Here is a 23,271-nt window from a genome sequence, read left to right as displayed (position 1 = left end):
CACTGAGACCCTGTAAGAAGGAATTTCTATACCTCGCACAAATTCTTATGTTTGTTTTCCATTACCTAAAAGTTCTCAACAAAACTGAAGAGGTAATAGGTAAAGGTACCCTTCCAAGTGGCCTGATGGCATTTGATATCTTGTGTTTACAATGCATTGTGCCAGGGCTAGAATATAAACAGGTGATACACTAAGACCTGTGGGCTATAGGGGATCATACAGGACCTGTAACCCCAGCAATGAAAGGCCACAGGTGCCTCGTTCTCTCTCCAGCACTTTACACAGACCAACTCCAGCACCTACGTGCACATTGCTGGACCAGTGGACAGAAGACACAGTCTGATCATTCATGGTGGATTGGTCTGCAGCTGCGATAAAAGGGCTACAAAGACCGAGGGGAGAAAAGCTATGAAAAACACACGAAGAAAATGCCATATATCCTCAAACACAGCCATGTAGTTGCTGTGGACCCACAGTACTGGCAGATGGGTAGTTACTCAAGGAGAAAGTCAATAAAGAAGGGAAAGTTTCAGCAGCCAAGAATGAATTTAGAAAGCCTGGATGTGTCCTCACTTACCAGCACATCCTCTTCAAACACAAAACTAAAAGGCAGCTGGCAGAGTGGAGGAAGATATTCACAAATGACATATCAGATAAAGGGCTAGAATCCAAAATCTATAGAGAACTTACCAAACACAATATCCAAAAAACAATTAATCCAGTTAAGAAATGGACAGAAGGGGGCACCTGAGTGGCTCAGTGGGCTAAAGCCTCTGCCTTTGGCTCAGGTCGTGATCCCAGGGTCTGGGATTGAGCCCCACATCTGGCTCTCTGCTTTGGCAGGGAGCCTGCTTCCTCCTCTCTCTCTGCCTGCCTCTCTGCCTACTTGTGATCTCTATCTGTCAAATAAATAAATAAAATCTTAAAAAAAAAGAAATGGACAAAAGAATGAATAGACATTTTTCCAAAGAAGACCTCCAGCTGGCCAACAAACACAAGAAAAGATGTTCAATGTCACTCATCATCAGGGAACTACAAATCAAAATCACAATGAGGTATCGCCTCACACCAGTCAGAATGGCTAAAATTAACCAGTCAGGAAACAACAGATGTTGGTGAGGACGTGGAGAAAGGGAAACCCTCCTGCACTTTTGGTGGGAATGCAAGCTGGTGCAGCCACTCTGGAAAACAGTGTGGAGGTTCCTCAAACAGTTACAAATACTACCCTCTGATCCAGCAATTGTACTATTAAGTATTTAGCCAAAGATACAAAAATGCTGATTTGAAGGGGCACATGCCCCCAATGTTTATAGCAGCACTATCAACAATAGCCAAATTATGGAAAGAGCCCAAAGGTTCATCGATGGATGAATGGATGAAGAAGAGGATAAAGACAAATGGACAAACAACTATATATATGTGTATGTATATATGTGTGTATATATACACATACACATATATATGTATGTGATGGAATATTACTCAGCCTTCAAAAAGAATGAAAGTTTACCCTTTACAACAAAATGGATGGAAGTAGAGGGTATGATGCTAAGTCAGACAAAGACAAATACCATATGATTTCACTCATATGTGGAACTTAAGAAGCAAAACAGATGCACACAGGGGAATGGAAGGAAATAAAATAAAAACAGAGAGGGAGGCAAACCAAGGACACTCTTAACCACAGACAACACACTGAGTGTTGATGGAGGGAGGTGGGTGGGGGGATGGGCTAGACAGGGGATGGGCATTCAGGAGGGCAGTCGTGTGAGGAGCACTGAGTGTTGTGTGTGGGTGAGGAATCACTGGCTTCTGCTCCTGAAACCAGGGCCACACTGTATGTTAACTCCCTGGAAATGAAATTAAAAAAAAAAAAAGTATCTTTTGACTATTACAGGAGCTAAACTATACTTTTATTGTGTTAAACTCCTGGACTTTGGGGTTATCTATTACCGTACTAACAGAATCTTATGTAACAGATGTTTGCACTCAGATCCCAACTCTGCTGTGTACACGCTACCGAAGTGACTTGAAGCCCCTCGGAGCGGATACAAGAAGATTCCCAGGGCAGAGGCTGAGAATCCAGGTGGAAGGTCATCCAGGGTTTCTGGAATTACAGCTAGCCTGCTGGAAACTTGAAGCTTCAACCATGTTTTTCCATCTCTCTTTTGGTCACCATCAAGAAGTAGTGGGATTTCTGTAATCAAAACTCCATTTTCTTCTTTTATCCTTCGGCATTCTGAGTAATACAGGGGGATCTGAAGGGGAGGTTTAGAGGCAGAAAGCTGGGACTCATAAATTCACTATTAACAGGAAACAAATTGTGGCCAAAATGATAGGGAGATGCACAGTTTCCATTTCATAGGATACATCTGCATCGAGGAAACATATTTGTATCAAGGATGCACATGGATTGTTCGTGTGAATGTAACAGGACAGTTTCTGAAGACATAAAAATAAAATAAAAAATAGTATTTCTGAGACATACCTGTTTTTCTGGAGTTCTTCCAGGAATAAATTAAAGCATCAAGCTTTTATGATTTCGGTCTCTTATTATGATTCATTTATGCAGGTAATTCTCCTTAATTAAATGACACCCGCGGGCCAGACCGTATTCCTAGAGAAGCATCACTGTTTGGCCTCCTTCCTACCCAGCAGGCATGTGCTCTTGCTCAGGAGGATCCCCCCTACCCCCTCCCAGGTGCTGATGGCAGAGGTGGGGGAGGGGAAGGGGCTGGGCAGGTCTGGGGAGGGGGCCAGCTAGGTGCAGGGTTCCCAGCAGCTTCGGGACTTGATGGTGAAGTGGGTTTCCTGCCGTCTGTGGGCTGCACAACTGCCCCAGAGGATTGGGGGTGGGGTGGGGGTGGGGGACTACCGGCCAATCGCAAAGGGCCCAGCGGCTGCCGTGGGAGATCAGCTCAGTTAGGTGGAATGCGACGGTACGTGGCAGGGCCACGTTTCACACCCCCACGCCTTGCTTCCTTCTCCGTCGGTCCCATTCCAGCTTCTAGATTAGGGGCATTGGGACCTGCCCTTACATGTGATGCCCCTCGTTAGCCCAAACTCACACGAGATCAAAGAGCAGCACTTTGTACGTCTCTGGTTATTGTGGGCGCTTCAGTTGGAGGCCGGGGCGCCTCCCCGTCTCCAAGAATGACAGCCCCATCTTCCGGTCCATTCCTCTGAGAACCCTGCAGTCATCTGCACACCATCATCTTCTCAGGCTCGGCCCGGTCTGCTGGCCAGTCCCGTCCCAGCACCTTCCGAATATCGCCTGGCTGACCCCGATCCCCGCCACCCCAACTACTCCGGCCCCAGGCGCCGGCACCGCTCACCGGGCTTACCTGAAGAGCCGTTTAGGAACCGCTGCTGTCTGTGCTTCGGGCCTTCCTAGAATTGATTCTCAACAAAACCGGAAACAATGAAGTGGAAGGAAATGGTTCTTCTCCGACCAAACTCCTGTACTGGTTTCTGTCCCATTTAGGGTAAAGACAAATATCCTTCCAATGGCCCCGAAAGCCCCATCCTATGGGGGTCCCCTGGTCTTTGGGATCTCTCTTCGCCCTGCTCTTCCTCCTGCTCATCCACTGACCCCTGCTGGCCCCCGAACTCTCTAGACGCCCAGCCGGGAGTCCTGGCCCGGCCGCCACCACGCTCTTTCCCCACCCAGCCGCACAGCCCCGCAGCCCGGGGACGCTCTCCGTCCGCACGCTCTGCTCTCTCTGCCCCTCGGACCTGCCCCACACATCACGGGCTCCGTATTGAAGGTTTTCCTCATTGTCCCTTGGGCGGCACGTACGGCCGCGGAACGTGCTTCCCTGCTCTCTGTGCCCGGCCCAGCGCCTGGCCCAGGACAGGTGCTGCGTCGGGCTCTCCAGGACCGCCGGCTCCAGCCGCGAGGGGCCGCTGTCCGACCCTGCGCTGCGCGGCCAAGGCAGCAGGAGCCACGTCAAGGTAGGCAAGGTGGGCGTTTGTGTTCCGTACGGGAAAACTGCCCATTTCTGTTAGGGTCCGTTCTCGCTGGTTTTGTTTCACAGGGAGGTGGGGAGAGGCTCCAAGAGGGAGCTCAGCCCCTCTCAGGGCTGCGAAGCACCACATGCTTTTGTGTGGTCGGCTCAAGTGAGTCTTCTGGAAAATTTCAAGACGTTTGAAACATCAGGTGTGATACTTGGGGGCTGTTGGGTTTTTTCCATCACCGTGTGGTTTTGTTTCGCTTTACCTTTAATTGAATTGAATTGAGTCAGCCCGTGGGTGACATTCATCGGCCCTTCCTAGGCAGCTGGCCCTGTGGGGCCACACGAAGCTGAGACGATGGGGGATGCCAGGGCCACCAGCGTGCTGGGGGCGGGGGGGAGACTCCCGGCCTGCTTCACCCACAAAGGCTGCGTTGTCTGTGATCAGTAACCTTCTGATCAGGGAAGACGGTTTGGCAGCCTCCCTAGGAAGGGGGAGGCAGACACAGAGCGAATGATTATTTTTTTCCTGGTAGAATTCTCTAGGAGGACATCTTCCTCCCCATTTCTTAGTGAACTTTCCATGACAAGTGGGTCATGAGGTAGAGGAGGGATATGGGATTAAATGGTTTTTCCTCGCAACATCAGATGGTTACAGTGTTGGGTGGTCAGAGCCCAGCTTGGTCCAGGAGCCTCTCGTTTCAAATGTACATGCCGTTAGTACATTGCCATGAATTATTTATCAGGATCTTTATGAAATACTTTGGGCCCAATGGATTGAAAGAGAAGGTAAGTGAGAGAAACAGAGAGAGAGAGAGACAGAAATCCAAGACCAGACGCCAATGAGCAGAGCCTCCCAACCCAGAAGAGCAGAGCAGAGGGGGACGCTGTCCACCCTTGAAACTGAGAGGGAAGCCCATAGGGGAAGTCAAGGTTTTCATCCAAGAGCAACACCCCAGGAAATTTTTCCGGCTCGCTCTCAACGTTTCTTTCAGAAAGTAGAAAGCCTCAGCCCCCGACGGTCCTGATTTATGATTCTCCATGGTCATTCCACCGCTGTTTGCACAACCAGAGAGAAGAATCAAAACCACTCGACCCACTGGTCCTGTACGGAAACCCAGGCGGACGTCAGAGTTTCCAGCCTCATGCTCCAGGGACGCACCCGCGAGGCTCCCGCTCACGGTGGCAGCAGGGATGACCGCCCATGTAGTGTGTGGGCAACACACCGGCAGGCCACACACGATGTCCCTGGGCACATGTGTCCCCACACGTGGGGGACGTTTTGCTCAGCGGCTGAGACGAATGAGAGGGACAGGCATGGAATGGTGTCCGTGTTCTATGAACAGGAGTAAAGATCTGCATCTCCAGGTCACCATTTCCAAACAGCCCCAAAGGGGAACACTTGAGAAGCAGTTCTAATATGTTCGAGCCCTGTGAATATTCACCCTAAAAATAGAGGAATTCCTATTGTTATTGACTTCAAAAAATGTATGGGTGGCCTCTGAGCTCTGGATGTAGAGATTGGACACTTCCCCCCAGTAAAATAAAAATAAGATTTTTAACTTTAAAAAAATTTTTTTTAAATGTAATATAAAATACCTGAAGACTGGGGTTTTTAACTAAAATGTACAATTTGTTGCTCCTCTCTTATGGCTCAATGAATGTGCTAACATACTCCCTAATACCTAATTTTTTAATTATTTTTTCATAAAGAGCAAAAAAAATTTCATTTTTTTTTTTCAGAAAAGAATGTTGTTACAGTATCATTCGGTTACTCTAGTAGAGAGGTACCCATCTATGTTACAACTGAAAATGAACAGAAACATGAACCACTAGTATTCAGCTCTGTATGTTTTCCCCCCCTTGACACTTATTCAGGGGATCCAGACAGTTTGACCTAATTCCCAGTAATTTCCCACTGGGACACAAGCTCTGTGGGGAAGTGGCAGGACCCGCACACTTACACCCGCTTCTCTGGAGGATGCCCACTGCAGCGTCCCGAGTGTTGTTATCCCTGGAAGGCAAGTCTTACAGTCACTGGTACTATTTTCTCTGCTACAAAAGGCAGCCACTTTGTATCCTGCCACGCTGCTGAATTGCTGTATGAGTTCTAGTAGTTTGGGGGTGGAGTCTTTTGGGTTTTCCATATAAAGAATCATGTCATCTGCGAAGAGAGAAGTTAGAATGGCCAAAATTAACAAAACAGGAAACAACATGTGTTGGAGAGGATGTGGAGAAAGGGGAACCCTCTTACACTGTTGGTGGGAATGCAAGTTGGTGCAGCCTCTTTGGAGAACAGTGTGGAGATTCCTCAAGAAATTAAAAATAGAGCTTCCCTATGACCCTGCAATTGCACTCCTGGGTATTTACCCCAAAGATACAGATGTCGTGAAAAGAAGGGCCATCTGTACCCCAATGTTTATAGCAGCAACGGCCACAGTCGCCAAACTATGGAAAGAACCAAGATGCCCTTCAACGGATGAATGGATAAGGAAGATGTGGTCCATATACACTATGGAGTATTATGCCTCCATCAGAAAGGATGAATCCCCAACTTTTGTAGCAACATGGACGGGACTGGAAGAGATTATGCTGAGTGAAATCAGTCAAGCAGAGAGAGTCAATTATCATATGGTTTCACTTATTTGTGGAGCATAACCAATAGCATGGAGGACAAGGGGCGTTAGAGAGGAGTAGGGAATTTGGGTAAATTGGAAGGGGAGGTGAACCATGAGAGACTATGGACTCTGAAAAACAGTCTGAGGCGTTTGAAGTGGCGGGGGGGTGGGAGGTTGGGGTACCAGGTGGTGGGTATTATAGAGGGCACAGCTTGCATGGAGCACTGGGTGTGGTGAAAAAATAATGAATACTGTTTTTCTGAAAATAAATAAATTGGGGAAAAAAAAGTATGGAATAAGTAAAATACCAAAAAAAAAAAAAAAAAAAAGGCAGCCACTCATTTTAATCAGGGTTTGACAGGTGGCGTTTTGCAATTCAGATCTGCCTATCTCTGGGTCCCGGGCTCTGAGAACTTCATCACTGTCAACATCAGCGGAGACGGGCTCACATGCCGTTTTCCCTTTCATTGTTAAGAAGCGCTCCTTCATCACAGCCTTATTGGTCTGGTTTATTCCCCAGGCTCCTGCTCAAGAAACTTTTAGCTCTGGCAATTTTCCAGGCTCAAAACACACCCTGCTTAGGATCTGAACACATCAGAAGGACTGGTTCTGCCCCAGAAGAGAGCAGTCAGGGCCTCAGAAAGGTACAGGAAATCTCAGCTTTCCAGGACACAAGTCATACTAGCCAGTTCTAAGGTTAGTAATTATACAAGAACAGAATAAAGAAGGATACCCATGCCCCTTGCCCCCTTCCTTGCAAGTGGTCAGACATAATAAACAGCAGACTTCTCTTCTCACCTTAAAACCACATAGGACCTCAGGCTGGACAAGACACCTAGAGATAAGGCCAGCCTTGCCCCTGGTTGATTTGAAGGATCTGGGAAGGTCACTACAGCAGAAACAGTGAGCTGGCTGTCCAGTGTCTTTCTATATTCCCCTCATGGTCACAAGGCCCTGGATTTGTTTAGAACAGTGGTATACTCAGCTAAAAGACTACAAAGTATCTTCCATTCCTTGATACTAATTTTCTAGCTGGTGATTTATTTTGGTGAGATATGAATATACTAAAAATGGGCATATAAATCTCTTTATAGCCTTTAGGTACTTCCTTCCTTCCTCTTTGCTTGGAACACAGGGAGATGGCTAGTGCTCCAGCAGCCACATTGGACTGTGAGGTAAACTTGAGAATGTCAGTCTCTGGCTTAGAATGTGAAACAGAAAGACGGAAAGAGCTTGGGCTTCTTTTTGTCTAGAAGATAGAAGTTCTGGACTTTCTACTTTTTAAATTTTTTTTTACATGAGAGTAAATATTTGGTTTTTATTTTTTGTCTATGCAGCCAGCAAACAAAATTCATAAATGGTACCCTCTCCCATAAGTGGTACTCAAACCCAATGCGCACACACACACGCACACACACACACTCACATGGGCACATACGTACATGCCATGCCCACACACAGATGGGACACACACAGGTTATCTGTCACAATGATTATTCATGACTACATCTGTGGGTGTAAGTCTAGGATGGATGACCCACTAAGTTTCTGTTTTCTTAGTGTACGACTAATTCTATCACAAAGTAGACAATTCCTCAGAGTAGAATATAAGGAGAAGATATTTTAAAAATGGGGAAAGAGAAGACAGGTGAAGGAAACAAGAGTATCTGGAAAAATCAGAATCTTAAACTGTATGTGGTCTATGATTAAGCAATAACTAAATCATGAATATTTATTTATGTTAACCAACTTTGGAAGGAGAACAAAAAGAATGAAAATGACCGTGGGTTTGTTAATTGATATTTGATCAAAAGACTAACCTCCATTACTGTGACTGCAAGCACGCACTTCAGCTACTTGTCTCTCTGGGCAATACCAGGTATATTTGTCAGTGCTGAAAAGGTTGAAATGGCTTTTCTTTGGCAGAATTAGTGGCGTTAGAGATACAGCGATTGGCTTGATATTTCAGAGACACAATCACTATCTTGCAAGAACAGGATATAAGAGTCCTATGAACCCTTCACCCCCTTTCCTTCAGAAAGTCACCTAGAGCTGACTCTGATACTACCCTGTGTGCACCCTCTAACTTAGAGAAAACTAGGTGCTTTAAGCTCATTATTCATAATACTAGATCTGCCTCTAGGATGTCTCGTTTGCCCCAAGAGAGGAATTCGTGCAAGGTATGGAGGCGGACCTAAACCTACAGAGAACTGGGTGTTTCCTGAGCTGACGTAACAGGATATGTGACTGTTCCAGACATGCTTACAAAAATAAACCTCCTATACATATTCCTACATGTAGCACAACTCAGTTCATCACCTGCCTTCACCCCCCATATCAAGGTCATGTGGAAGACGATGGATAGACTTTGCCAGTCTCTGACTGAGGGAGGCCACATATTTATCAAGAATATCCAAAATCTCCTGGGAGTGGCTGTCCAATACTTTTGTGAGGAACCAAGGAAACCAAGAAGTTATTTTTTGAAAAGGCCTATTAAACTCATAAACCTCTAGCCAAATAGTAAAACAAAGAAAGAAAAAATAACCAGTTTCAGAAATGAGAGGTCATTAACCCTGATCTCATGGAGCCCCAAAGCAAAAACATCCCAGTAGTGAAGCACACAACCAGATCTTTGTTTCTAACACCATTCTCCGGTAAAGGGAACCATGACTCTTGGCAAAATGGATGATTCTAGAACTGGGGTAGGAAATACACAAGATGAGCCTGGAGCAACTTGTAAGACCAGAAAGTATGAAAGGGCTCAAATACACTGCATGGCAACAAATTTGATGTTTCAGACTAAATGAATTAAACTCTTGAAAGGTATAAATTGACAAAAAACATAAACAACAAAAAATAGATATCCTGAGTAGCCCATATTTATGAAAGAAATTGAATCAATAATTAATAACATTCTAAAGGCTCAGATGAGTCTTTAGATACTGGTGGATGATACCAAATATGTAAAGAAAAAATGATACTAATTCTCCACAATTTCTTATAAATTACCCCAATACTAAAAACAGATAAAGACATAAGAGAAAGGAAACTAGAGTCCAATATCTTTTATGAACACAGATGCAAAACTCCTCAACACAATATTGCTAATTTGAAACCAACAATTTCTAAAGTAAATTGTACACCATGACCCACTGGGATTGATTTATTCCAGGTCTGAAAGACTGGATCAACATTCAAAAATCAATCAGTGTAATCCACCATACCAACAGGATAAAGAATAAAAATCATCTGATCATATAGTTCTGGAACAACTTTCCCATAGGCAAAGGAACAAAAGTAAACCCCTACTAAACTCAGACCTTTTATAAAAATCACCTCAGGGACCCCTGGGTGCCTCATTTGGTTAAGCATCTACCTTTGGTGGGGATCCAGCTTCTCCTTCTGCCTCTGCTGCTCCCCCTGCTTGTGTTCCCTCTCTGACAAATAAGTAAATAAAACCTTTTAAAAAAATTACCTCAAAATGAAACATATATCTAAAATGTAGAACATAAAACTGAAAAATCTCTAGAAGAAAATATAAGACGAAAATCTCTATGTCCTTGGGTTTAGTAATAAGGTTTTGAGAAAGGGTACTGACCTAAGTAACTGAAAATAAATGGAGTCTGTAAGACGGAAGGCAAAGGGAAAATACATAAGCCCTGTACTATAGTTGAAAGACTCTGTTTTCCCCCAAGGCATATAAGTTAACACTTCCGAGGCCAGTGTATGTGTCAACTGAAATTAACAAATAAATAGATGGTAGATAGTGAGAGCCAGGATTTTCACTACTAGAGGAGGGAGTTTACATATAAGAAAAGGGAGAAGGGTAGAATAATCCATATGGTAAGGATTAGAGATGCAGACATCAGTATGAACACATGTTTAGCTTCTTCTTGCTATGTATATATGCCAGTTGGTATACACACATATATTCCTGTGCCCTGCCAGCTCAGGGAGCCCCAAAGCAAAAACATCCCAGTAGTGAAGCAAACAACCAGATCTTTGTTTCTAACACCATTCTCTGGTAAAGGGAACCATGACTCTTGGCAAAATGGATGATTCTAGAACTGGGGTAGGAAATACACAAGATGAGCCTGGAGCACCTTGTAAGACCAGAAAGTATGAAAGGGCTCAAATACATGTAAATAGATGAATGCCCACCCACAGGATGAGGGTATGCCAAAGGGACACGGGATGCGCCTGAAAGAGCTTTTAATGACCAAAGCCACAACAATCTGAGCAGCAAAATAAATAAATAAATAAATATTTGATTAGAGCTCTAAAAATAAGATGTAGTATCCTGAATCACTTTTTGCTGTCAGATCTTCAAGGATTCTGTAAAGATGTATCCTCCACCCAACCTTGATGAGAATTAGTTCAGAAGTGATTTCCAATGAAGATATATGGAGTCTACTATTGGACTTTCTGATGGTGTAAAGCATATAGAGATTAAAGATATCTTGAATGACAAAACCAGTGAGAAGAAACTTTCTATCTCTGGAGGTACGTTGCATCCCCTCTGACCTTCCAGTTCTTAGAAAGGATTAGAAGAACATCTACTATGTACCAGGTACTACAGACAGTGGCAAACAGGACTGCTGAGAATGTGCCCTCCAGGTTATTATATTCAATGGGAAACGGGATAGTGAGTGACCTAGGGGCAGGGCAACTGTGGTCAGAAAGACCTCTCTGCGGAGGTGATCTATAAGTTATACCTTAATATGAGGTCAGACAGAGAGAATCTGGAAGAAGTATGTTCCAGGCAGATGGAACGGTAAGTGTGTTTGAGGAACAGAAGAAGAGGGTCAGTAGGATGAGTAGAAGATTGAGACATTGAGATTGGCTGGAGGTCACCAATCATGCAGGCCTTTCTTGGTCCCAGTGAGGAACTGAATTTTATTCTAAGTAGAATCAGGAGTCTTTAGTAGAGTTAGGAAGGAGTAGGGGGGGTCTGAGATTTGCAACCATTTTTCCCATAATAGCAAGCCCTGTTTCTAGGTCTGTCCTTGTGTTTTAGAAAGACTGCTTATGTAATTGTGTTTTGGTTTCCATGAATTCAAACCATAAGATCAAGATTCCTCGATTGCCCATGATTTCTTAGTATAAGCACCTCCACTATCATTTGCCCTCTCCAATTTGCATCCTTCTTATTTAAGATGATCTTTATAACCGTAAGTTTCCACAACCATAGGAAGGAAATAACTGGATGAAACTTTCCCATTACTAATACCTCCAATGATCCTGAGGATCTCTTAGCTAGAAGCTCAGCATGTGACCACACCGGCCAAGAAGCTTCACCTGTTCAGGACTAGCTTTATTTGTTTGTTTGCTTCTTTGTCTTACATTTATTTTTCTTATTTGTAAGAAGTAATTTTTTCAGGGATTTTGTCACTGTCTGTGTTAATCTTTATAAAAAGAATCAAATTAATATTTTAAAAAAATATGAAATTTTAGCAGATTAGGTAATCATGACAGATCAGGCATTCTAGAATATAGTGGATACTGCTCTTCATTTAGGTAAGACTTTTGTACATTTGCCCCTCTCCTCTCTAACGTGTTTCCTGGGTGCTTCATCTCTGTTGATGCAATCAAGTCCATTCAACCATATGGAGGTCAGGAAGTTTTAAAATTATTTCATTTTGCCTTGTTCAAATTTTTTGCAGTGTTAGAAGATGTGACTGAAACTGCAGGACTGACTGGCAAAGATGCTGTATCATACCAAGCTCTATCAGGGGTTGTCTGTCTACGCTCTGCAGAGAAGTTAGAGACCCATTTGGGTGTGCGTGGCTGTCAAACCTGGAGTAACTGAATGAGGGAACCTCAGGGTAGGTTATTTCTCCACAAGCACATTCCAGTTTCCTGGTTTTAGGCTTAGCCCCATGGAAGGTGAGAGGATGGGATTTTAAAGCTCCTATGGGGAGTCCTTGAACAGCCTCACCCAAGAAGAATGCCAGGAAGGGAAAGATAAGAGGTTAATTAAAGCCAAGTGGGAATGAAGCAGATAAGCATCTGAACTGGGAGGGCCAGGGCATTTCAGAAATGTGAGTCCCCAGGAAGCACAAATGGCTAGAATGTGGCAGCACTGAGGCCAACCTTGGCTCACAAAATTAGAGCTCTCTTATCTACAGGACAGGGAGATGGTTTTAGTTAGCAGGATCAAAGCGGAGGAGAGAAATATACATAATCATAAAAACAAAACAAAGAGCAAGTACCACGAGAGCAATCAGCCTATGGCTACCTGCTCACAGGCAGTTTGTAGGAAGAGAGATGTCATGCTTTCCATCATCTTAGTAGTCAGGATTGTTTGACATCAGATCAAACATGACATCAGATCTGCCTACCCGGAGAACGTCTGTGTACACCATGAATGTTATATTCAACATCCGCACCCTGACTTGAGCAAGGCGTCCTATTTCATGCACGTGGCTAGGGTTAATTATTGACGTTATTCATAACACATAAAGCTAAATTTCATGCAAGAGGTTAGTTCTAGAAGGACCAAGAGTCCCTGCACACAATGAACTGTGGTTCTAGATCAGTCGTCCCCAAACCTGAGTGACCATCAGCACTATCCATCAGGCTGGTCAAACCAGGGGTTCTAGTTCCCATGCCAAGATTCCTGAATCACAGATTCCTGGAGAATTGGCTTTTCCCATAAGTTCCAGGGGAGGCTGAGTGACTGGTCCCAGGGCCACGCCCTGATTGCCACAGTTTTTGCCCACAGGAAGAGAGGGAGCTTCAGCCACTGAGATGCTTAGGGAATAAAATTATGATCATTATCGCTATTTCTGCTTCTGTACCTTCTCTTGCTAACCCATGAGGAGATGGAAAAATACCAGCAGACTTTCTATAGACACTCTGTAAACACACATCCCCCGCCCAAAATTGAACCTGACAGAGTGGCCGCTCCAGGACCCCCCAACCGGCTCTGGGCCGAGAGATAACAGTCATCTGGTGCCAGAGAAACCCCCACCCAGAACTGGACGTGACAGAATGACTGCTCCCAGACCCACCCACCCAGCTCTGCGTGCAAGAGATAGTAACCATCTGGCGCCCTGCGGCTTGACAGGGAGACCCTGGCCAAACCTGAGGTGACACATACCCTAGCGGTGCCAACCAAGCAGTTTGAAGAACGACAGCCCTTTGGCCTAACCAATAATCTGTTCCCAGCCTTTTCCCGCTCTGTAGCACGCCAGTCATATTATAGAGTTGCTTTTTGATTTTGCCGTGGTACATGGCGATTTGTTACAAGATACTATGATGCATGCTAAGTCCCTGCCTTCCCAAAAATAGTGTATAAAAGGTGTTGTGATCTTGAGCTCGGGACCTCTTAGCATCACTGGCAACGAGTGCGTGGAGGTCTGGGTTTGAACTCGTAATAAACGACCCTTGCTGTTTGGCTTTGACTCTGGACTCTGGTGGTCGTCTTTGAGGGTCTTGGAATTTGGGCATTTCACCACAACACCGGAGAGGGTGTACCATGTTGAAAGCAGGATAGACTGAAGGGTCTGATATCAAAAATGTTTACTATTTGATATATTTCATGTCAATTTTTATCTACCTCGTTGAGTTCTAACATACTGGAGGTAGTTGGTATTTGGCCAGTTCGCTTGGTAAGTAAATGATTCAGAGTCCCATGGTGTGAAGCCAGTGACATCGAAAAATAAACACAAGAACGAGGGCCTCCAACTACAGGCAACTCTTATGTGACCTGAAATGTCCGCTAAGTTCAGGATCAATTTACAATGGAAGATTACAGTTCTTCCATCACACCATGCTTTCCATTTTTATTTTCATTATCCTCCATGCTGGACTTCTGATCTATAGAACCGAGAGCTGGTAAATTGGTGTTATTCTGAGCTATCGAATTTATGTTGATATTTTACACAATAGAAAAGGAAAGCAGAACAACTAAAGGACTCATTCCCGAAACTGAGGCTAGCTCTTTTACCAGACAGAGAACATTTTTAGATGACTTTAAACTGTTTACAAATTTCAAGAAAAGAGCATGAAGTCTCTTGTAGAATCACATTTTTTATAACTTTATTTTAGATTGTGGGAATATAGGGGGATCATTTTCTACCATGAGCATTTTCATGAGAAACTGCAAAAATGCAGATTATCTGATTCAAAAATCTCTTAATAAACCACATCACAATCTGGATTAGAGGCTATTTTCTCCACTGTTAACATAAATGCGTGGTTAATCCCACAGCTCAGTTAGAATGTAAGAAATATCTCAAGACTTGTGCTGAAATGGAACCATTTCCTTGGCCAAGATGTCACAGCCACCTACATATCTTATGAGGCACATTTGAAACAATGTCCCAAAAGCAGAAGATAAAGGCCCCTAGGAAAGGGAGGGAGACATTTTGCTAATAGATGAAGATGGAAATGAGGTTTCTTTCTCCTCCCGTGGAATATGAGAGAGAGAGAGGGAGAGAGAGCGCTTCCTGCCCAAGCAGAGCCACGGAGAGGCAGCCTGGAAAATGATAATGATGATAGAGATGGGGAAGGAAAGAAAGAAACCAGGGAGAGGTAAGGAAGAGGACAGAACTGTGCCCAACTGGGAAAGAAAGGATAGAGCAAGTTGTCAAGGAAGAGCTGCTCGGAGCTCACTGTCCACTCTAAACATGCGAACCCAGGCTCTGTGATTTTACTGGTCTTTGAAAAACCCAGTGCCCCAAATACTCCCCAAATACGTGCTGGTTTGGGGCTGAAGACTGGGAGTGGGGGGTGGGCAGAAGGATCTGCAGAGTGAAGGCGAGAGAGGAGAGAGAGCCTTACATGAGCTGGTTTGAATCTGCATGTGGTGCTGCTGGGCTGCCAGCAGGAAGGTTGTTAATGTTTTTCTTTGTAAAACAAACAAACAAAAAACTTCCCAGTTTACCTGATACCTGAAGTCTCAGAATTTTTCATATTTTATAGTCAAAGATTTGTGGAGTCATTTGGATAACACATTAACCAATGAGCTCGTTCCCTGAGATGACTGTTTTAAGCTGTCTTGGCTTGTTGGGTCCATGGTCAAAGGAACGAGACTGATACAAAGAGAAGGTCCAGCAAAGCTTTATTTTGCGCCAAGCATCGAGAATCAAACTGACCGGCAAGGGCCGTCTCTTACAAAGAGGTGACCTCTCTGCCTTACAGACTAGCTTTTAAGGGCAAATGCCATGTGGTTGGGCCTGGCCACGCACAGGTGGCCAATGAGATTATAACACACAGAGAAAGCTGCACAGTCCTGCCAGGTCACACATAAGTGACCAATTGAATTACAATTTACCCTAGAGTAGATATTTGAACCAGCCTATCACCTTGGTCAGAATTGGCACCCAAAAGGCACCCAAAGGGCAGGGCCCATCTCCTTGGTAGCTAGGGAGACAGTATGTGCCCCCACTGATTGGATACCTCCACCTGGCCTGACCCAGCCTTGTATTTGGACTTTGTTTCCTGGGACTGGTTTCCGGGACTTATTTTTAAGTAAGTCCCCTGGGGAGAAGAGGGGGCAGGGTCACTTTAAGTTTTACTGTATAAACAACAAAATCACTGTTTAACTGGATGGAATCGCTCTGGATAATAGGCCCTTACAGGCTCAGCGCTGTCAAAGGGGTAAGATGTCAATTTCCATGCGGAAGTCCACGGGGACCTCAGGGACTGCTGCGAAAATTAGAGGGGAAGGGATGATCAGGACCCACTCCAAGCCTAATTCCAACCATTGCCTCGGCCGTGATTGTGAGGACTGGGATGCTTAACCAGAGTACAAGCGGAGGGACCAGCTCTGAGGGAAAACACTGAGCCAGCTGCTCACGTATGACTGCCGTGTGCCCTAGGTGTCCTCTAGCGGAGGACTTCACCGAGCCTCCCCCAGAGAGGGCTCCAAGGGGAAGCTGACTGAGCTTAACCCTTCCAAGGTGAGAGAATTGCTTCTTAACAATGAGGGTGAGCTCCAAGGTCATAGTAGCTCATTAACCTGCTAATTAAGAGGAGTAAACCACAGAGCATTTAAGGAAAGGGGCACATAAGGGCACATAATTAAGAAATTAAATAACAATAACTATTAGCACTTGTAACCTGAAGATGCCACAAGGGATACATCATCTCCTTTATAAGCTCCATTTCAGGGAAGGTGAGGAATTCTAAGGAAGCCCAACTTTTAAAGAACACATTTAACTGTCTGAGAAACCTACTGAGGAGAAAGAGGTAAAATGGAAGCAAATAAATTATTTTCCTATAAAAACAGAGTCAAATCACTACTGAAATTTTTAAATTATGTAATTAAAGCACAGAGGACTTCTCCCAATGTAACTGCATTACCAACTGTCCAAACCACCTGCTCTTAAATGTGGAGTCATTTGCAGACCATTTCTTTGAAAAAGGGTACAATGTATTTGCTTACAAATGACAATAACCCTTAGACAAAAGAATCTACAATTAGCAACTGAATCATCCTTACATGCTGCTTTGGAGAATACAATAAAAATTTTCATCCCATTTTTGCAAGACTTACTCCCTTCTAGAGGGTTGCTTCATATTTTCTGGTAATATTGACAAAGATTATTGAAAGAAACATAATTTTTAAGATAATAAGTAGAATTGCATCAAGCAGCTTAAATCTCAATCCTGAACGAACATCACCTCCATTTGACACCCTGACGTTGACACCGTTTGGTAACAGACAGATGAAGACACAGGTTTTCAGAGTCTGCTGGATGTGGTGTTTTCTTGAGAGATGCAAGGGCTGAGACCTGACATTGGAGAAGGTATCAGAGAAGACCTTGTCCTCTTCTCCTGATGAATCCTTGCTTTGTCTGCCGGGGTTGCGCAACCCATCTGGGGAACCAGACGGGTGCACCTCTCCCCTGCCATGGTTGGCTTTCTCGCTGGACTCCGGAGTCTGCCCACAGATCCCCTGTACTACCCAACAGTGACCTCTGGACACAGAACAGAGAGGTACATCTGCCCTTCCGTCGTCTAGGAGAGCTCAGTGGAGCCTGGTGTGTGTTCTCCTGGGACTACAGGGTGTTGTAGTCTGTACGCTGTTATTCCAGACAAGCGAGCCCCTCTGATGAAGAGCTGGCATCCAGGGGAGAGTATGGGAGAGCAGGTGCCTTCTCCTGGAAGTTGTGGGAGTCGCCTCTGAGAAGCTTGAAAGATACCACGCCAAATCCTGGAACAGAAAGAGTAGAGGTGCCTAGTGAGGGGCCGTACAGTTCAAAGCAGGGGCTCTCTGTGAGACGTTATGGGGCAAAAAATCTTTAGCAAATAGACTTTAATTTCTTCCTTCCTTTCTGGCCCTCTAACCCTCCCTTCCCCATGAGATCAAGCTGACACACCCTAGATAATGTAGCTGGATCCAGGGCCACCTCCTCCTAGGGAGCTATTTCAGAAAGCTCAGGATTATACTGAAGTCGATGTGGTCCGTGAGTTGCACACAGTGGTGTGATGCAGGAGTCCCACTGAGTGTCTGGGGGCTGACCATGTGCCTGCCTTTGTGTACAGCTCTGGGTTTAGCGACATCACTGTCAGCTTGTGACTGAGTACACTGGAGTATTTACCCACGGAAATAGGCAAACACTGAACATCACCCTTGTTTGCCTCTGCCTCTCTTTTTTTTCTTTTTTTCAGGAGCCGGTTTACCACTGCTGACTGCATCTGTACCTCCTCCTGCCTCATGGAGAAGCCGGTGGCTCTCAGGAGAGTTTGGGTGGGATTCAGAATAGACAACTAAAGAGACAAAAGTGAAAAGTTTGAGAGCAGCTGGGAGACTCCTCCTGGATGGAGGAGGAGGGGGTCCTTCAGGGGAAAAGGGAAATGCCTCACAGTGAGATGAACACGGTTTAGGCAGAGATGGGAGGGAAAGGCTTTGGAGCAAAGAACGCAGCGGGACTATCTGTGCATGGTAGACTGTGGGACGTAAGGATAAGCCTGTGCTGCAGAAAAGCCACCCGAGTAGGTGTTTTCTTTGATAGAGATTATATTCAAAACAGTTACTTACATTTATTGAGCAGCTATTATATGCCAAATACTCTGCCATACATTGGGGATGTGATAGTAGAAGTCACACACAATCCCTGCTTTCATGAAACCAACCAAGGGGGGGTGTTGATAAAATATTTAACTATAAATGATTAAAAAATTACAAGGATACAATATGTTCTCATGAAAATCCACCAACTTCTGACCCAATACCTCCTTCTTTTCCTCCAGAGCACACAGTTTGTGGATGGGGTCACATAGTGGGGACTCAAGAGAAGGAGCCAAGAGAACTTTCCAGGAAGCCCCACTCAGCCAGTATTGGCTGGCTCTTTGGCAAGTTAACTTCTCAACCTCTGGTTCCTATTCTTAAATGTGATTCTCACTATATCTACTTTGCAGAACCATTGTGAAAATAAGTTGGTGGGAATCGGCCTGCATGTTCCTGAAATAGGTTAGTGACTCAATAAATTGCTAACTTAGAGCAATCCTTCCCCATCACGTCAGTGTCCGGGGAGCCTTTGCTGACAGAGGCAGGGGGGAGGAGGACGAAAACAAGGTCAGAAGATCTGGGGACTATCTCTCACACCCTTTCAGTCAACATTGAAGTCTGGTCCAGGTAAGAGGCTTTGAGCTTCAATTAACGTGTTATTTCAGGAAGGACTTCTTGAGTATTGGGACACGCCAGTTATTTCCTGTTGGTTAACATTGGTAAAAGAAAAATGGTATTTATTTTCCTGCGCGATTTTAGAACTGAGCCTGACAAGTCTTGAAGGAATTTTCCAGATTCCAGCACAAAGTGTAAGACCTTACTTAAGGTGTTTAGCATCAATTCCTGGATGTGCTGACTGCGCCAGGAGCAGCTCACTGACCTGAATGAATGTTTTATTAAAACTGTCCCCAACCACCTTGTTGGAGGAAATTGTGCCTAAGGAAGCATGGTTTTATACGCTTGCTTATGAACTCATGAAAGGAACAAAGGATGATATATGGGACACAAATAAAAAAAAAAAAACTGATGAGAAAAAGTCCATGAGTCAGGTCTCACTTTAAGGAAGCTGGGAAGAGGTAAGAGTTAGAACATAGAAAATTCTATTTTTTTCCATACTGATGTGGCTCGTCTGTTGCTATGCAATGCTTCCTTCTTAACACCTTCATAGCTACCATTCTAAGCTTTTAAAAAGTATGATCTTTTAAAGTCCTTTTGTAACCCTCAGACCCAGTGGTTACTATGGCGAACTGGCGTGGAAAGGCAGTGAGAGTTCCCGGATGAGCCTCAGCTACACTTGGCAGAGACTTGATGAAGTCCTTCCAAAGAGCTTCCTTCGTACATCCATGTGCATGCGTCTTTGTCTCAAAATTCATCACATGCTGTCCATACTGTGGTTTTATTTTTGCTGAACATGGTGCCAAGAACAATGGCACATTATCAAACGTTCCCCAAATATCCCTCAAAGCAGACAAATCAAGTTCTTCTACGACTTCCTGGTCTTCAGCCCCCACCTTCCTCAAGACCCATGAAACTGGAAACTGACCAATGGGCTAGGGTCCGGCCAGTTCCCAAGTCAGCCTGGCCAGGTCTGGCAGGACCCCAGCGGCTCTACTGTGCATATCGGGAGGGCTCTGGAAGTCTCCGCGCTACCCTACATATGGGACTTGGAGAGGTCACGAAGAGAGTGCTGTGTCCCCACGGGGCCGCTGAGCTGTACCCTCCATCTTTGCCTGGCTCACCCTCTTGGCCAGGAAGCTTGTGCTGTGGTTTCCTGATGAGCCCTTTTGCCCCCAGGAGGTGCAGGAGCCCTTGCTGACAGGCATCCACTCGCTGTCCTGCTCAGCTCTTGGTGGTCCTGCCCCCAGGCCTCAGATCCAGATCCCTGAACCCATCCTTCCCTGGGGCAGTCTGCTGCTGGGTGGCCTCTGCAAGTCTCCCTGTGGGCGCCTTGAAGCTGGTTGATTTCATCCCTGCCTTTTCTCATCACACACCTATTGGCTCAGCAGAATCTCCTTCCAGATCCCCCAGCTCTGCCAGCTCCTGCTCCTGGGTCCCTGCATCCTCAGAGGAAGCTCACGCATGGCCGGGGCACAGGACTCAGTCAATAAAAACAAGGAGCTAAAAAGGCCCCTGAGAGAGTCAGGGCAGCTGCACCTTCATGGGGAGCTGGGTGGAGGGCGGAAGTCGTCACTGCCTTTGATGGGCTGCACTTTTGCAGAGGCAGCTGGGGCAGTAGGGAGAAACATCGGAGGAGGCTCGCCACGCCTGCCCTCCCTGGGACCTTCCCCTGCTTCTTCCATAGCTGGTAAGTGTCTCGACAGGGCCTCAAAGGGGAGGTTGCTTTTGTACTTCACTCCTTCTCTCTTCACTTCCAGAAAGCCCTGTGAGCACATCAGGGGCTCACTCCAGGTCTCACCTCTCCCCTGTGTGGCCTCTGTAGTCTACTGCCACCAGTATCTCCCCTCCAGGCCTTCTCCCTTCACATGAGAAAACCCCCTTCCTTCAAAATCACACTGTGGTCCTCTGCTGGAGAACTTCAGTCGCTGGTCCATTGAGACCCACAAATCCCTCTTTCTTACAGTTGCTTCCAGTCTGCTTCATGGCCTACTGCCCTGTCCCATCACTTCAGTCATTAGAAAAACAATCCACAATAACAGTGGCTCAAATGAGGAAGCTTATTTTTGTCTTGTAAGAAAATCTACAGACAATAATCCAGGGCTCTGCTCCATGAAATGCTTAGAGACCCAGGCTCCTTCTAGATCACTGCGCTGTGAGGCCTTTTGGTCCGAGATGATGGCTACAAGTCCAGCCTTTACATCTGCATTCCAGACAGAAGGATGGAGGAAGGGACAAAGAAGGTGTAAAGGACCCAGGCCAGCTGTCTTTTAAGAAAGTTTCCAGAAACCAGTTCACAACATTTCCACTTAAACCCAATGTTAAGAATGCAGCAGGAGCCTCATCAGAAAGGGAGGCTGGGAGTTCTAGACTTTGTTTTGGGCTTTCTGTTACTGTGGAATAAGGGGGACAACAAGCAGTTTTTGTCACACCAGTGAACCTTCAATCACAGCGAACTAATTATCACCCCCCCAAAACACCAGTCCCTTTGTGCACCCCATCTTTGTCATAACCCCTTTTTTTCTTTCTAGAATGTTCTTCTCCTTCTTGGCCTGAAAAATAAAATGTCAATTCATCCTTCGTAATGTCTCTTTTCCTATTTCTTCTCTTTAGTTGGCATCTACTGCACACCAGCCACGGTTCTAAGAAGGGCCCGTGCATTACTTCACTGTCACAGTTTGCTCAGAAAGTAGGTTGTGTCATCAGCCCCTCTGACAGGTGACACAATAGAACCGTGATGAGGTTCCAAGTAACGTGCAGTGTCGCTGAGCCAGTAACACAGAGTCCACGGCTTACTCCCCCCCCCCGTGGGTCCCCCCCCCACCTCCCTCACCCCCACCCCACTTGTCTGCTAGTTGCAGCCGGGTCCTCGCTGCTGCCCCAGCACATGGCCGCGCTTCCGGAACTCTGCGATCGCATGTGAGCTCCTGCCTTGCACGTCACGGGGGGGGGGCACTGGCCCTCCGTCTTGCTGCGCGCAGGCCTGCTGTCTGTATCTGTGTGTCCAGTGCCCAGCTTGGGGCTTACACACATGCCAGGGAAATGATTTCCTGAGGGACAGTAAGCGACCTGTCCTACCTGGAGAGCCAGTGACAGGACAGGATGATGGCTCCGGAGAGAGTGGAGACCAGGAGAGGGTGTGAGGGTGAGTGCGGGAGGGTGATGGGCAGCCCGGGGAGATGTGGGAGGAATTCCCAACGGAGCCAGTCGTCCTGGGTCAGAGCGACGGGTCCTCGCCTTGAGCGGGAGCGGGGAGCCGGGTGTGAGAGTCCTGTTACCCACAGCTGGTCTACGGTGCTAGGTGCTGGGACCCAGGAGTGAGTAGGGTCACCGCCAAGCTGGGAGAGGCCCATGAAAACAATCAAGAGCAACAGGCCACCCGGAAGGGACAGCCGGGAGGGACAGCTGTCCCTAGGGGTTGTCACAGACCGGGTTCTGCCATGAGGTCTTACTCAGGGCTTCCCATCGCAATCAACAAAATGCCATTCTGGCCACCGGACACACAAGGCGAAAGGAGAGTCTGGGAAGAAACTAGTCAGTCCAGACCGGGGTCAGTCCAGACAGGGTCAGTCCAGACGGGGGTCAGTCCAGACGGTGTCAGTCCAGACCGGGGTCAGTCCAGACAGGGTCAGTCCAGACGGGGGTCAGCCCAGACGGTGTCAGTCCAGACAGGGGTCTGTCCAGACGGGGGGTGGGGGGAGTAGCGCGTCCCTGAAACACACGGCAGCCCTGCGCCGGCTGAGCGCTCAGCCGGGAGCAAAGGACGATGAGCGGCGTCCAGTCGGGACACCGCCCGGCACCATGGCTCTACGGGCGACTAGCGTCGGTGGCTGAATCTGTCTGTGGGAGGACACTGGCCGGCAGGTGTGCGGCGCTGGGCTCGCAGCCTCGGCCAGGAAACAGCTCACGGGTCCGTCCCGGCCTCGTGCCGCGGGAGCTTCGGAGCCGCCCGCAGCAAAGGCGGGTGCGGCTTCCCGGAGCATCCGAGCGTCTGCTGGCCGGGGGCGCGTCCTCCACCCGCCGGAGTCCGGGAGAAAGTCCATCGACGAGCGGACACGATGCTCCTCCAGCAGCGGGCGCGGGGGAGTCCCGACGGCCGGAGCGAAGTCCGAGGTGACAGGAA

This window comes from Neovison vison, chromosome 1, assembly GCF_020171115.1.
Source record: "Neovison vison isolate M4711 chromosome 1, ASM_NN_V1, whole genome shotgun sequence".
Taxonomy (NCBI): Eukaryota; Metazoa; Chordata; class Mammalia; order Carnivora; family Mustelidae; genus Neogale; species Neogale vison.
Note: the sequence above shows the minus strand (reverse complement) of the source record.